Genomic DNA, 17998 nt, shown 5'->3' on the forward strand with positions numbered 1-17998 from the left:
TTTGTTACACACTCGGCAAGCCAGACGGCGGTTGGATTATACGGCTAGTACTTCGGCCTCTCTTGAGGAACATACCGAATCACTAGGCAGTACCGAGAGTGACTTAGAGTCCGCTACTTCCTATTCTTCTATTGGCACTAATAATATACCTTTGCATTCTACAGGTGAGCCATACATGGCGGAGCCACGACGGATCACTTTGCATGAGCAAGGAGCTCCGGATATCATACTCCAACCTTTGCAAGCAAGGTATCCTAACCTTGATCCAAACTTTGAGTTGAAGAGTAGCTTGATACATCTACTTCCTAAATATCATGGGTTGCCGGGTCAAGACCCTATCTGACATCTAAAGGATTTTCAAGTTGCTTATTCTACGGCTCGAAGGCATGGAGCCGATGAGGTGGCTATCATGGTTTTTGCCTTTCCTTTCTCTCTTGAAGGGCAAGCAAAAACATGGTTTTATTCGCTACCGAATGAGATTGTGACTAATTGGAATTTCTTGAGAAGAGAGTTTCTAGATAAGTTCTTCCCACTGGAGAAGACCGACTACATCCGGAAGGAAATTTCGGGTATAATGCAAAAAGACCAAGAGAGTTTGTACAAGTATTGGTCTCGGTTCAAGAGGCTATTGAAATCTTGTCCACACCATGGAATAAACACTCACTTGCTCATTAGCTACTTCACCGGAGGTCTTTGTGTGGAAGATAGAAGATTGCTCACCGCTTCTAGTGGTGGTTCCCTTTCAAAAAACAAGACGGAGGGAGAAGCTTGGAAGTTGATAAATGATGTTGCCGAGGCTACACAACATACGAGGGTGAGAAGTAATCCTCTCAAGGGTGTGGTAGAACCATCCCCTTCCGAATCAAGCCTAACCAAAGCACTTGGGGATATGATCACCATCCTCACGCAAATACAAAAGGAATACTACTCTATCCAAGCCATCCAAGCCCCACCTCCAGTTGCTCAACTTGAAGGCCCTCCTAAGATTTGTGGTTTGTATTCTAGCACCACACATTACACCGATCAATGCCATCAAATTCAAGAGGAACATGCTCTTGTAGTGGCCAATGTGAATTACAACAACCGTCCACCCTATCCTCCTCAAGGCCAAAACAATTACCCTCATGGTGGTAATCAACATCAAGGGTGGAGGGATAATACACAAGGGAGCAATCAAAACCAAAAATAGAACAACTCTTCTTCTCATCATAACCACAACTAATCTTCATTTCAATACCACCATAATAACACCAACTACCAAGCCAACCAAGGTCACCCCAACCAAAACTAAAATAACTACACCAAATACCAAGCACCACACCATAGACAACAATCCAACCAAACCTCTCCATCTTCCAACAATCAAGTTGATGAGCTTAGAGCCGCCATGGTGAAATGGGACGAGAGCAACAAGGCTCAATTTGATGCCTTGGGCACTCAATTGGCTAACCTCACCAACATTCTCTCAAAGATGGCCATGTCAAACCAATCCTCAACCCCCAACAATAACACCAACCAACCCTCAAGCTCTTCTAACCTTCCATCCCAACCCCAACCAAACCCAAAGGGTGGTCTCAATGCCATCACTCTACGGTCGGAGACTACATTAAAGGAGATATCTCCAAGGGTCATGGAAGACATTCATGAGGAAGAAGTGGTTGTTGAAGCTCCACATAAAGAAGAGGGTAGACAAAAGGCATGAGGAAGAAGGAGTAAGTCTCAAGGAACCCAAGAGGGAAGCTATAGTGGATGATTCCATTCCTATTCCATTCCCTTCCATGGTGAAGAAAGCAAAGAAAACACCGGAATTTGATTTGAACATGCTTCAAGTATTCAAGAAGGTTGAGGTAACTATACCACTTCTTGATGCTATTCAACAAATTCTAAAGTATGCAAAATTTTTGAAAGACTTGTGTACACACAAGGATAGGATAGGAGAATTGGAGACATTATCCTTGGGTAGTTCAATTTCTTCCTTGATAGAACCTATTCCAAAGAAATGTGGTGACCCTGGACCTTGTTTGGTGTCTTGTTATATTGGTGGGTGCACTTTTCATGATTGTATGTGTGACCTGAGAGCTTGTGTAAGCATCATGCCACTTTCTATCTATGTGCGGTTGAATTTAGCTCCATTAAAGAAGTCGGCGGCGAGGTTTGCCTTAGTCGATAAAAGTGTGATCACGGTAATGGGAATAGCAGAAGATGTACTTGTGGCGATCAAGGATTTGGTTTTTTCAGTTGACTTTTACATTCTTGAAATGCCTCCAACAGAAAATAAAAGCTCATCCTCCGTTCTACTTGGTAGACCCTTCCTCAAAACTTCTAAATTCAAGTTAGATGCCTTCACCGGCACATATTCTTTTGAGGTTGGAGACAAGACTATCAAGTTCAATAGGGAAGAAGCCATGAAGCATCCTCCCGAAGAGCATTCCGTTCTCTGATGTGATGTAATTGATGAAGTGGTAGCGGAAGTGCAAGAAGAAGACCACAACAAGCTATGCTACCCTAATGTTGAAGAGATGGATGACCAAGAGGATGAACATGAGAAAGTTGTTGAGAATGAACTCTGCGAGCTTGATGAAAAGGAACCTCAACTTGAGGCAAAGAGTGAACTGAAACCTCTTCCATTTCATTTGAAGTATGCTTTCTTAGAGGACAACCAAAGGTTTCCGGTCATTATTGCTAGTGAGCTTTCCAGTGAAGAAGAAGGGAAGCTCCTAGATGTTCTAAGAAGGTACAAGAAAGCAATTGGATGGAGCCTAGCCGATATTATGGGGATTGACTCTCGCAAGTGCATGCATCATATATTTTCCCAAGAGGGAGCTAGACCGGTTAGGCAACCGCAAAGAAGGCTCAACTCGACCATCTTTGATGTGGTAAAGAAGGAGGTCACTAGGCTACTTGATGCGGGTATCATATACCCAATTTCTGACAGTGAATGGGTGAGCCCAGTCCAGGTTGTTCCCAAGAAATCGGGCATCACTGCAGTTAGAAAGGATGATGGTGAAGTGGTCACCAAGAGAGTACAAAATGCGTGGTGAGTGTGCATTGATTATAGAAGATTGAACGCCGCTACAAGAAAGGACCACTACCCTTTGCCCTTTATCGATCAGATGTTGGACCGTTTGGCGGGTAAATCCCATTATTGTTTTCTTGATGGATTCACTGGTTACTTCCAGATTCATATTGCTCCTGAAGATCAGGAAAAGACCACATTCACTTGCCCTTTTGGCACCTTTGCCTATAAAAGGATGCCATTTGGACTACGTAATGCACCTGCTACTTTTCAGCGGTGTATGACGAGTGTCTTTTCCGATCTAATAGAGAATTGTCTGGAAGTCTTTATGGATGACTTCAATGTTTATGGAACTTCATTTGATTGTTGCTTAGAGAACTTGGCCAAGGTCTTAGCTAGATGTGTTGACACTAACCTTGTCTTGAATTTTGAAAAATGTCACTTTATGGTAAGACAAGGTATAGTGTTGGGACATGTAGTATCTCATGAAGGCATTTCTGTAGGCCCGGCCAAGGTCGATGTTATCACCACTTTACCTCACCCCTCATCTGTGAGGGAGGTCCGCTCGTTTTTAGGCTATGCAGGATTCTATAGGCGCTTTATCAAAGATTTCAGCAAGATTGCTTTGCCATTGTCGCGCTTACTCTAAAAAGATGTAGATTTTGAGTTTGACAGTGAATGTGTGAAAGCTTTTGAAGAGCTAAGGAGAGTTCTTACCATAGCACTGATTGTGCGAGGCCCCAACTGGATGTTGCCATTCGAGATAATGTGCGATGCGTCAAACCATGCTGTAGGTGCTGCGCTTGCACAACGCGATGGTAAACTCCCTTATGTCATTGCTTACTCTTCTAAAACACTGGATGCAGCACAATCCAACTATACCACTACTGAAAAAGAACTCCTAGCTATTGTTCATGCTTTAGATAAATTCAGATCTTATTTGCTAGGATCAAAGATAGTGGTATACACGGATCATGCAGCTTTAAAGTACTTATTGACAAAGAATGAGTCAAAGTCTAGACTCATACGTTGGATCTTACTTTTGCAAGAATTCAACATTGAGATTAGGGACCGGAGTGGGTCTCAAAACCTGGTGGCAGATCATTTAAGCCAAATTGAGAATTTAAAATTTGACCCATTTCCGATCAACAACTCATTCCCATTGGATAGTTTGCATGCTGTGACGGATAGTTTTCCTTGGTTTGCCCCAATGGCGAACTACTTGGTTGCAAAACTCTTCCCTCCCAACTTTTTTAAACACCAAAGGGATAAGTTGAGGAGTGATTCCAAGTACTATATTTGGGATGACCCTCACTTATGGAAGAGGGGAGTGGACCAAGTAATTCGAAGATGTGTCCCGAAATCTGAAATCCAATCCATTCTTGAAGCTGGCCATTCGTCCAAATGTGGTGGCCACTTTGGCCCACAAAGGACCGCTAAAAAGGTGTTGGATTGTGGATTCTGGTGGCCAACCTTATTCAAGGATGCTAACCAGTTCTATGTGTCTTGCCATCAGTGTCAGAAGTCGGGAAACACATCCCAAAGGGATGAGATGCCTCAGCAACCTATGTTGTTCTGTGAGATATTTGATGTATGGGGCATTGACTTTATGGGACCATTTCCCAACTCAAGTGGATATCTGTATATTCTGTTAGTGGTTGACTACGTGTCAAAGTGGGTAGAAGCAATACCTACCCGCCTTGACGACGCCAATACCGTCATTTCTTTTATTAGGAATAATATTGTATGCTGTTATGGGTCGCCACGAGCAATCGTGAGCGACCAAGGATCCCACTTTTGTAACAGGAAAGTAGAGGCATTGCTTAAGCGCTATGGAGTGTCGCATAAGGTTGCTACTGCTTATCATCCGCAAACCAACGGACAAGCGGAAGTATCCAACCGGGAGATTAAGAGAATCTTGGAAAGAGTGGTCAATCCACAAAGGAAGGATTGGAGCCTCCGGTTAGGAGATGCACTATGGGCGTATAGAACGGCCTACAAGACTCCGTTAGGGATGAGCCCCTTCCGGATCATCTATGGTAAGGCACGCCACCTTCCGGTGGAAATTGAGCATAGAGCCTATTGGGCGGTAAAGTAGTGCAACATGGATTTGACCAAGGCGGGTGAAGCCAGAAAGTTACAGCTAGAGGAGCTTGAGTATTTGAGGAACGAATCATATGAGAATGCCCGGATCTACAAAGAAAAGGCTAAAGGTTTTCATGACCATCACATCCGGAAGAAGGACTTTCAAGAAGGTGATGAGGTTCTCCTCTACAACTCGAGGCTTCGATTCATGCCTGGCAAGCTCCGTTCTAGATGGGAAGGACATTTCAAGGTAAAGGAGATAAAGCCCTATGGAATGGTGGAGTTGTTTGATCCTAAAAGTGAAGCAACTTTCAAAGTGAATGGACATAGAGTGAAGAAGTACCATGGCTACAAGCTCCCAAAAGAGCTAGAGGTGTTCCTATTGGAGGATGCACCAAAGAGAGAGGAAGCTTAAGCAAAGGACCGTGCAACTTAAGGATGTTAAAGAAAAGTGCTTAGTGGGAGGCACCCCACCGTGGTAAGATCTTCCTTGTGTACATTCTTACTTTTAGCTCTAGATTCTTGTAAATTTTGTGATTTCTTGATGTTGTTGATTGCATAGGATTGCTAGCTTTATTGTTCTTGTTGAATAGATAGGATGTTCATATAGTTCTCACCATTTTGGTATGGATGAATTGTTGAAATAGAGAGAATGCCATGTTTTGAATAATGCATGGAATTGTGGAGTGTTCTCTTTGACTACTAGCTTAAATACCTACCAAGAATGTGTTAGAATAGCTTTTGCTATGTAAAAAAAAAAGAGGGGAAAAGGAAAAAGGGCACCGACGCGCCAGCGCACCGTGCGCGCGCGTGCCGGTGGTGGATTTTATACTCTTGGGCCAAACACCCGAGAGTCATTCCCATTTTGTGCCTAGCTCACGCCAGGCACCCACGCGTCCGCGTGCTTGCCGCCTGCGTGCCCCTTGTAATTTAGCCATCGACGCGCAAGCGCACTGTGCGTGCGAGCGCCGATGGTGCTACCTAAACTCCCTGGTACAAAAACCAGAGACTTGTGCCCAGCCTATGCCCACACCGACGCGTCCGCGAACTACGCGCGTCCGCGCCGATCGTCAATCTACTCAGGCACGCGTCCGCGCACTGTGCGCATCCGCGCGCCTGTGCTACATGACCACCCTGGTACAACTCACCCGAGAGTTGGGCCTACTCTGTGCCAACTCCATGCTAGGGGCACAACCAACCTCGCGCGTGCGCGCCAATGACGCGCTCCAGTCCCTCGCACCACCCTCACCGACGCGCCAGCGCACCGTGCGCGCGCGCGCCGGTCGTGCAAACCAGTTTTAAAGCTGCGTGCCCTGTCTTTCTCACCCCCTTTCTTTCTTATTTCTCTTATTCCTTCTCCATCACCTCTCTTCTCTTCTCCCTCTTCCCCAATCCACCACCACCGTCTCCAGCTACCCACCGGCGACCACCACCACTTCCGGTGGCACTACATCTTTTCTATTTCTTTCTCATCTTCACAAAAAAAGAATCCTACCTTGTTCTTTTCCACTTCTCAAGGTTCCACTTCTTCCATATCTCCTCTATTACTTTCTTTCAATTATTTCTTCTTCTAGTTAGACTCTTCTTGTTGCTTTGCTTAATTTCTCTTTTAGTTGCTTGATTATACTACTTAAGTTCTTGTTTGATTACTTTTCCTTTTTCTTGCTTTTCCATGGATGTTGAATTTGAGTTTAATTTGCTTTAATGGATCTTCTTGATTGCTTTTCCGTATCTTTGTCATATAAGTAATGTTGTGTGATGATTGATATTCCATTTTGGGCTTCAAATTGGTTAAGTATCTCATAATTACTCATTGCTTGATAATTGTACGCCAAGTTTTCGAGGAAATACATGCATGCCATTTTGGTTTATTTTTATCATGTACTTTCAATTTGGTGCTTCTCCTCATTCACTTGTTGTCTTCTAAATGCATTGAGTGCAGTTTGCTTATTACTTGCCAATTAGATACTCATTGAACATGACTTGCTCTTTGTTATGGATGCTTAAGATTATACTTCTCATGCCATTTTGCATGCTTTACTACCTCTTGCATCCCATGCCAAGTGTTGTGACCCATGCCTTTATAATCACCTTGTTACACTACCTCTTTTGGGCACCACCCTTCACTTGCATGTTTTTATTAAAATGATTCTTTGAGTTTAATGTTTTCCTGTTTTCCTTCCTTTCTCAGGATGGCCACCAAGAGAGGCAAGGAGAAAGCTCCAAGGAAACCAGCCGCAAGGAAGGCACCCCAAAGATCAAACTATAAGGCGCACTCCTCATTAGGAGCCAAACCCCTCTCTAAGAAGGCAAAGACACCCACTCCTATTGATGAGAACGAGAAGAACAAACCGGCAAAAGATTCTTCAAGATTCCCCAACCGCTTTTGTGAACTTGTGTTCCCCACCATGGTTGAGAGGAACTATCATGCCGAGCATCTACTCGCTCCACTGAACAAGATTGCTCCTTGTATTTTACCCCGTATTGAACGGCGAGGATGAGAGTTCCTTCAGAGAAAACCACAAGAGGTCAACCTCTCATGGGTGGTAGAATTCTACACTAACTACCATCTTCCCTCTCTTTAATCGGTATACGTGCGCCGGAAGCAAGTATCAGTTTCAGAAGAGGCTATTCAGCAAGTGCTTAATATTCTACCGGTACCAAGTGATATGGATGGCTACCAAGAGGTCTTACGTCAGTGAGAAAAGTTTGGGTTTGATTGGGACTCGATCCTCCGAGTCATTGCTGAGCCAGAGACATTTTGGACCCATGGTCGACTCCGGATGAGGCCCAAATGCATTGACGCTCGCTTCCTCACTGTAGAAGCTAGAGATTGGGCCCAGATCCTATCTCACTTTGTGCTACCTAGCACCCACAAGTCGTCCTTCACGGCGGATCTCGCCTTGCTTGTTTGGTGTGTTCTCACGGAGAGACCGGTGAACATTCCGCTTCTTGTCAAGCAAGCGATGGGACAAGTCCACGCCCGAGGAAATTTTCCATTCCCAGCATTGGTATCCGATTTAGTTGCGGCTGCGGGTGTTCCTTGGGAAAACATGGACACGAAGGCTATAATTCCGGCTAAGGGCGATGTAGTCCCAAGCGGAAAATACCTACATCTTCCCATGAACAACCCAAGCCTTGACATAGCTCTCCCATCTACTATTCCTTCAACCTCATCATCACCACCACGGCAAAGATCTACACACCAAAGGATAGAAGATCTACACCGAAAGCTTGATAGATATGAGCGGCGCAACCAATGCCGATACACTTACATCAAGAAGCTTCTGCGTTGTGTTACCCCTAGTATGGAGGAACCCAAAATATTCACATCTACCTTAAACCCAAGTGATGGGAGCTCTGATGGAGGAGATAGTGAAGGTTCTGGTCCTAACCGTCCCTTGTGCATTATTAGTAGCACGGAGGACCATGCTAAATTCTAAGTGTGGGGAGGTCGTTCGACTGATCTCCATGGGTAACAATCTCTTCCTTTCAACACCCATGGATTTATCTTTTGCTTAGTAGTTAGTGCATTGCATGTGTAGTTAGTCTTGCTTGTAAATACTCCTTGCATGATAGTTAGTTTCTATAGAGTTGCTTGGTCAAAATAATAACTTCTTCCCCAAGAAACTGTGTTTTGGGGTACCCTACCAAATTTTGAACAAATTTTTTGTGGCATACTTGCTTTAAGAATGTATTTTAGAATATAGTGATTGATCTAAGAACACAAGCATGTAAGTTTTGAGCCTATTGCATAGTTACATCTTCTAACCATTATTTCCCATTCTTGTGTGCATTATTCTCTCTCTATGATTGTAATCCTTACTTTGTCTGATTCTATATGTCTATTACTTTGAGTATGAATGCATTTACATGATTGAGGCCATCATTTCAATAGTCACTTTTCCAAAACGGCCTTAACCCTTTTATCTACCATTGCTAACCAATTTTGAGCCTATGATAAACCCTCTTCGTTCTTAAAAGGAGCACATCAACAACCCTAAGCAAAAAATAATGTATGTCCCTAAATTTGGATCCTTGATTAGCTTAGGTAAGTAGAGATGTGTATCAATTAATTGGAAGGATATACTTGGGAAATTTGGGTAGATGTAAAGAGGTGTATTGTAGTTGTAATTGAAAATTCTAGGATTTGGGAACATACTCATGTATTAAATGATTGAACCATATGCATTGAAACCTTTTGTACATGAAACCCCAAGAAAAAGGGGACTACAAAAAAATATATATAAATAAATAAATAGAGCAATGAAAGGGGACAAAGATGCCCCAAGACAAGGTAATAAAAACAATGCATATAGGATGTGAATTGAAAAAAATGCATGAGTATGCAAAAAGTGAAACTTAAGGGTAGCTAGGTAATGTAATATAGTTGTATAGGTTGTTCTATGTGTCTAGTGGGATTCTAGGTTAATCAAGGACTCAAATTTTAAGCTCACTTGACCATATACATCCTTACCTTCACCCTGGCCCCATTACAACCCATGAATAAGACCTCATGATACTTGTAAGCACGCATTAAGTAATTGTTGATTGTTAGATGAAAGACAAATCTTGGAAAGCATGATTAGGAGAGGATTGAGTGACAAACCCTATACACTCGAGCGAATAGAGCAGATACACTTCCGGTGAGGGTTCGATGCTCAACTCCTTGTTCTGGCTTTCACAAGCGTTCTTTTAGCAAGTTATATGCACTTCATAGTGATGTTCAATTTGGTAGGATTCATGAACTACATATCATTTGCACCCTATATGCTCACATGTGTTCTTGGAGGATAGATTTACCATTGACCAAGTAGATAGATGATTTTACATTAGTTGCATGCATTCACTTAGGTGATTTGCATTTCATAAACCCTTTCTCACCATGATCTTTGGTCTTTTTATTTTAAGCATGAGGACATGCTTGGTTTAAGTGTGGGGAGATTTGATAAACCCTAATTTTGTGATTTTTATTGTGAAGAATTTGGGGGTTTTTGTCAATATTTCTCACACTTATTCACAAGAAATGCATGATTTTGTGTTCTCTTCCGAATATTGCTTCATGATGAAAAACATGCTTATTTTGCCTTAGAATTGCTATATTTTTATCCTCTTGTATTGCCATTCGATACCGTGATGTATTTGTTGAGTGATTTCAGAATTAATAGGGCAAGAATGGCCTGGAAGAGAGAAAAAAAGCATGCACAAGAGGAAGGAACATGAAGATTTGGATTTTGGAAAACTCAGCATTGGCGCGCACGCGCACTCCACACGCACACGTGGATGAGGATAGCTGGAAGTGGCACGCAAGGATGGACGCATCCGTGCGGGCCAAAGAATTCCCACCGAAGTGCACGTGCACCTGGCGCGCACGCGTGGATCACAAAAGCAATTGACGCGCACGCACGCATGGCGCGCACGCGCGGAAAGCTGCACGTGACCTCATTAAAGGAAATCATGCCTGGCGATTTCTGAGACTCATCAGGCCCAAATTCAAGCTGTTTCTGCATGGAAAAGACCCAAGGATGCTAGGAGAAAGGGGGGATCAATCATTTTACACTTAGACACAATTTTTAGCTAGTTTTGGTTCTTGTTCTTCTAGAGAGAGAAACCCTTGTTCCTCTCTAGATCTAGTTTTAATTTGATCTTCCCTGTTGAATTCTGAATTGGATCTTGTTAATTACTAGTTTTGATTGTTTAATTCGAATTCCTTAGTATAATTTTGCTTAGATCTTGTGTTAGTTTTATGAATTCTTGTCAATTGTCATTTTATACCCATTTCATGAATGTTGTGAATCTTGAATTGTTGATGTTACATTGATGCTTTCTATGATTAATTGTATTGTTTGAGTGATTGTATGTTGATAATTGTTAGTGGGTACTTGTTGATTTCAATTTAATTGCAATTTGAACATGTCTTTTGTTAATGCTTACCATGTGTTTGATGAATTGTTTACCTTGATTATGGAGTAGTTCTTTTTACTCTTGGCCTAGGCTAAGAGAATTGGGTAAACTTGAGTCATTGGGTCTAATGGATTTGATGATTTGGGAACCCTTAGTGGTCAATTTGATAGCCATTGACACTAACTTACTACTAAGTCAATTAGTAGGTAGGTTAGACCTTATGGGTTGATGTTGACCAAACCATTTAACGTACTTCAAGTGTAGAAGTAGACTTAATGAGTTTGGTTCCTCATAATTGTCAAGATATGGTTATTAGACAAGGATAGTGACCCCAATTCCTATGCCTAGCCAAGAGTTGCTTTTATCATTCCTATTTGAAAATCCAAAATTCTTGATTGCTTTGTCTTAGTTATAGTTAGTTGTTTAGTTTGGTGTAGAATTACATTGGATGTTATCTCATTAGTTTAGAATTGCTCACATCTTGCTTAGTTAATTGAATTAGTTTCTTGCATTCTAAGATTACTTGTTTAAGATTCCTATTTTAAATTCTTGCTCATGACTTACAACCCCGGATTTCTAACCAATGTTGAAGCACATATTTTCCCATTCCTTGTGAGACGACCCGAGGTTTGAATACTTCAGTTATTTCTATTGGGGTTGAACTTGTGATAACCAAATCCCTTTCTAAATTTGATCCTCAGGGATTATTTTTGGGTAGAGCTATACTACCAACGCGATTTCATTGAGAAAATCTATTCCGACGTAACCCCCGAGGCACCATCACACTCTGAGGATGGGTGTTGCTTGCTAAAAACACGTCCTTGAAGTAGGGAATCGCACAAATTTTAACCGGTCGCAGGCGTGCATCGACTCTTCCAATGGGCTTGTCAAACATATGCTAAGTCACTCGGACTCGGGATTTAGCTTTCCGATTTAAATACCGATGGTTTATATTTGTTTTAAATTTTTTTTGTTTCTGCGGGTAGGGTCGGGTAGGGTAGGGCTTATAACTCTAGGGTGCGGATAGGGTTAGGGTTGAGAGATTCTCAACCTGCGGGTAGGGTAGTGTAGGGTAGAGTTTTAAGAAAGTTTTCAACTCGCGGGTAGGGTTAGAATAGAGACACTAAACCCTACCCTACCCTACCCTACCCATTACCAGCCCTGGTTACAGTTCAGGTTCCATGACTAATGGCCCAAAGAGTATGACCTTAACAGTAATTCATTTAGGGTTTAGGCTTTAGGACTTATGGTTTATGGATTACAGTTTAGGGTTTACGGTTTAGGATTTAGTGTTTAATGTTTAAAGTTTACGGTCTAGAGTTTAGGGTTTAGGGACTGAGTGATTAAGGTTTAGCGTTTAGAATTTAGGGATTAGGGTTTTCGGCTAAATGGGATAGATGCAAGTGATTAGGGTCAATGTCTACAAACAAAAAAATCCTGGGGTTTAGGGCTAACGGTTTAGGTATCAGTCGTAGTGTTGTTTTCTTCCCGTTTCTAATGTTTACTCCTCATGGATTACGCCTAAGGGTGTGGTTACTAATGTTCGGGTTTCATGGTTAAGGCGTCCGATGGTTCGGGTTCAAGGTGTTATTCAGTGGGTTTTTTTTTCTAAAATAAAATAAAAAATTGTATTATTTCCTCAAACATGATTTTTGGACTTTAATTCCCCAAATACGATTTTTGTTTGGGCATTTGGGCAAGTTCGCCGGACCCCGGCGAACTCTATAATTTTTATAGAGTTCGCCATACCCTCCCCCGAATTCCCCTTAAAGTTATCAAAATGCACGTTTTTTAATCCATATCATCGTCTCTAGAAAAGTATATAGATCTACAAACAGTATATAGGGTAGTGTTTGGTTGATGTCCATGTCTCAATGAGACATGAATACAGTGACACATGTCTACTGTTTGGTTTGGTTAGACACAGATTTTCGGAGGACACGGGAGGATACGGATGGACACAAAGACACTAAATTTGTGTATCTCCAATTTGGTGAGACACTGAGACACAACTTGTGAGATGCTGATTTTTTACTCTTTTACCTTTATTGAATTTTTAAAATTTATCCTCTTATCTCCCCAAACCTTTCTTTTTTCTCTTCCTCTTTTAAATTCTACAACCAAATTTATCCTTCTATTTTCTTCAAGAAAAAAATTATACATTTAATTTTTTTATTTATTTAAGTTTTGATTAATCTTTGATAAATTCTGACTCTTAGTTTTCTATTTTTTCAAGAAAAATGATATATTTAATATTTGAATGATAATTTAAGATGATATTAGAAGAAATAAAAAATATTAAAAGAGATAAAAATTCAATGGTGATGATACTCGGTGTTTGGGGTAATGAGTATACAGTGATAGTGGTAAAATTTGTTGTCGAATGAAGGGTAATTCAGTATTTTTTAAATCTGTGTCTTGTTCCTTATTTTTGCCAAACACAATACATAGACACAAATATTTTATATCCATGTCTTTAATGTCTGTGTCTTTATGTCTATGTTTCATCATATACATCAACCAAACGGAGCCTAGGAGTACACAAAAATACACAGACAACAAGTATGGCTTCTTCAAGGATTTTTTTAATTATAAATTAAGAAAAACAAGCCATATTTAACAAGGTCAACCATTATTATCGTCTCCAAAAATACACGGGTACACCGGAATAAGCCATATCTAACTAGGATTTTTTAATCAAAAATTAAAAAAAATAAAACTATTTCCCAAAAATAAAATACGACTTATTCCCGTGTACTCTTGTATATTTTACTTATTTTGGGAAATAGTTTTTTTTTTGGGAAATAAGTCGTATAGACCATCCAAAAAATAAGTCGTATTTTATTTTTGGGAAATATTTTTTAAAAAATTTTAATTAAAAAATCTTTGTTAAATATGGCTTATTCCGGTGTACTCGTGTTTTTTTTTTTTTGGAGACAATAATAATGGTAGCCATTGTTAAATATGGCTTATTTTTCTTAATTTGTATTCGATCCAATCCGATCCGATCCGTGTGCAGCCCTGCTCGTTAGTGATGACATTGAAACTTATATTTAGATACATAGAAGCTCTTCGTATTGACAATATATCTAACACTAAATGGAATAAAATATGAAAGTATTAGATAATGTAATATAATATATTTCATTTATATATATATATATATATATATATATATATATATATATATATATATATATATATATATATATATATATTATGGTATCCTAAATAATATTATATACATGTGTCTTTACATCTAGGCCAGCTTTCATGCCATGGGAATTGAGAAAAAAAACAACCAGAAACGATCCTGGTGGTTCTGATCTTTTTGGACTTCTCCTGGCCTATGACCTAATAAAGATTAGATGAAGGACACGCTGGATGTTTTCTTTGCATACACCGGCTGAAAAATACTTGCGGCCTTTATTCGAAACCATAACACCCTTATCCTTTCGTCGTTTTGCATCCAACCACCAACAACTCTTCCGGGAGACTCTCGCACGAAGTTTCCTCAGTCCAGACACAACCACCAACATAATCCAGGTAAGCCATCCCGAATCCCTTATTCCGCTTCGATTTAGACCGTCTGTTGGTTGCTTCACGGAATCCCGCTATCTAACTGTGTGAAATTGATGTCATCAACAACCGAGTCCGTCGGTACATGTTGCATGTTTTTTCTTGCAAAAAAAAATTATTATTATGTTTCCTTGCATCGTCATTCTTGTTATATGGAGCCTTTGCTTCGACGGTTGGGAAAACCCTAACCAATCTCATTGGTGGTGTTCCTTCCTGGGGTGTACTGTTTGCTGAACCCTTGCCTTGCCTCCACTATCTTGCGCCAGCTACCTTCTCTGCATGTTTCATCTAACATGCAATCTTGACGGTTTTTATCATTTCTTAGTCCCATGGCCAGCCTACCTATTTGCTTTACTTCGCGATTCTTGTGTAGAACCACTGAGTTGCACTAACAGAAAAATGACTCACTCCGGAACCCCTTGATTTACTTTTCAAAGCTTTTGCACATCTTTCTGTTGTTCACTTCCATTTTTTCCCCTTCTCAGATGAAACCCTAAACCCTAACGATATTTTTGGTTCCTTCAATTTTTTGTCGCGTGCTGTGACAGTGTTTAACTATTTGAAAGTTCAATAACGGAGCTCCACTATTGTGTGTTGTTGTTTGATATACTATTTCACCCCATCTACATTACGACTCTCAAGGCTGTTATTTGTTCTGTAATAGGTGAACATGTCTTCATCCAAGAACAAGGGCAAGCGACCTGCAACAAATGTTCAACAAAACTAGCAACACCGGCCACTACATTTTCTGAAGCCAATAATAAGGCATGCATGCTTCAAATTGGTAAGCCACCTCCCCTGACACGTACATCACAAGATACCCAATGTTATTACTTCTTGAATGATCAATGTGTTGGCCAACACTTGCCTGTTCTTTCGCAGGCCCTCCCGATCGGTCCAAACAAACTCTCGAGCCAGACCCCTACATAACTCTGGTTGTCCCTGACGGCAGGGGTATCAGCCGTCGGTGCTTCTGGAAACAACAGCAAAATGGCAGCATAGCATTGACCCGTGGTTGGCCAGAGTTCTACCAGATGCACCAAATTAATCTAAACTCCATGCTTCTTTTCAAGCACAAGGGCAACTCTGAATTCCAAGTACGTATCTTTGACTTCGGTGGCCGCGAATACACATACCATCCCCGACCGTCCAAGGAATTGCCGTACGAAGTGAAAGGTACTTACCGGCATGCCCGCTGTATCAACAATCCTTCCTCACACAAGGCAAAAGCGATAGCCGAAACACACAAGACCAAATGGCCATTCTTTGTCATGGACCTCACTAGCCACGTCTTGTCCTCCCACCTGTTGGTAAGGCACCAATTTATTTTCTTATACCCATCTTTATCAATAAGTTTTTTCTCTGTTAATGATCTGTTGCTATGCTACAATCACCCAAATGTCTCTCATCTGAGCTATTTCACTGGTCAGTGACACACCCTCATCCTATCACACGAACACATTGAGGTCGAGGCCACATAAACCAGATTTAGTGGCAAGCGAGATGGTAGCTTCGTGGTCATCTCCGGATAATGGGCACACTTTGCTAGCCTATGCAAATTCGAGCCCGAAGGTGTGGGGATATTCGAGGTCATGTCAACTGAGCCAGTCACAGTACTACAGGTCCGATGGAGCAACGACGCTGCAAGCTCCTGAATCTTGTTATCCTTATATTGTTAACCAGACTTGTATTTTGTGGATTATCTTTGTGTATCACTTTTTGAGAATTCCGTTACCTTATGTACTCATTCCTGGGAAAACAATGTACTACATTTCTTGATACAATTACTATTAACCACCTATCGCAGGGGTGTTATTTATGTACTACGACCTGTTATTGCATCGCAACTTGGTCACCCAAACTAAATTCCATTAGCAATGCTTACATTACACTTGCTAGTACTGTTTTACTTCAGTTGGTTGCTCCATTATTAATTCAGTGCATTATATGTCTTTTAACTTTTTATGTAATTACAACGACTTAATAAGGACAGATAAATATTTCTCATACACCAACTCCCAAATTAAGGTTAATCTTGAAATCAGTTGCGATTGAATATCACAACATTCGCATCTACATCAAGAATTTCCAAGTACATGTCCAATTGTCCATATAGAAGTCCTACTTGACCAGTTGTACAGGAGGGTTGGGATAACATTATTAACGTATGGAATAGTATTCGGCCCTTTTTTTCGACGGGAGTCCAAGCCCATTACGACGATCAAACCTGAATTCAACAACTCCCCCATCCCCAAACAAGTTCCCCTCCTCCATGCGGGTCTTATATCTTCGTCTCCACCTCCATTTCCGCTGTCCATTACCGTTGTCTTATGAACTTCTTCTTCGAAACACCGTTTCGCATGATTGCATCCTCATAGTTTCGCTGTGTCTTCAAAGCGGCTGTGTCCTGTCTCCCAAGATCTGTAATGCTCACTAGGTGTCGTCGTTGCTCTGTATTAGACCGTCAGACACCTCCGTCATTCAATCTCCCATCCTTGAACCCTCTTAGTGGAATCGAGTTTCGTCGCTGGGCTTACGGAGCTCTCCGTAAGTGGCCGGCATCGCGCCGATGCCTCACCTCACCAAATCTCCTCTCCATTTCATCACCACCATGCGAATGATGACTATTAGAACGTCAGTGATAATTATGTGTGCTTTTTTGGGGTCTGGATCTTGTTTCACATGTTTTTTGGGGGGATCCGGTAGCCCACGATCCAGATATCATAATGAATAAAAAAAGTTAACCCATTTCATCCAAAAAACTAATAAACTAGGTCTTAAGAGTTAAATCGAACCGGACCAAGCTGAACTAGTTTGTAATTTTATCAAACTTTGGGTCAAATACATAATTTCCAATAAATCCCGTACGGATGCAATTCCGGCTATTGAAAACTATATAATCAAAGTTTTGGAACTTCTACGAGCGATAAAGATTTCTAAGATGATCATATACTGAAAATTCTACTTGCAAAACAGCTTCTCAGCTTAGAAGTTTTAGACTTATAAAATTAAAAAACTCTCCCAATGCTCCTACATTACTGTAAATATATGTGTTCATTGGTATGAGAGTACATCTTAGATATATTTATCCTTCCTAGACGTAATTCTAGAGATATTTTAAAGAACCTAAAAATGATTCATCAATTTAGTTGTAAAAATTGAGAACATCTTTCTATTAGTTCACCAAGTAATTTACTAGACTTCACATGTTTTTTTTATCATTATGTATGTGATCACTAATCCTGAAAAAAGTTTATGAAAGAATATCTAAAGTTCTTAGATGAAGTTGTGGTTACATTTAAATTTTATCTGAGAATGTAAAAAAAGATTTAGTATATGAAAGTTTGAAGAAAGAATACATAAGATTTTTAAGTTATAGTTAGAGTATAATCTAAATCTTGCCTGAGAATGTCA

The sequence above is a fragment of the Arachis hypogaea genome, chromosome 20 (assembly GCF_003086295.3).
Source record: "Arachis hypogaea cultivar Tifrunner chromosome 20, arahy.Tifrunner.gnm2.J5K5, whole genome shotgun sequence".
NCBI classification, from domain to species: Eukaryota; Viridiplantae; Streptophyta; class Magnoliopsida; order Fabales; family Fabaceae; genus Arachis; species Arachis hypogaea.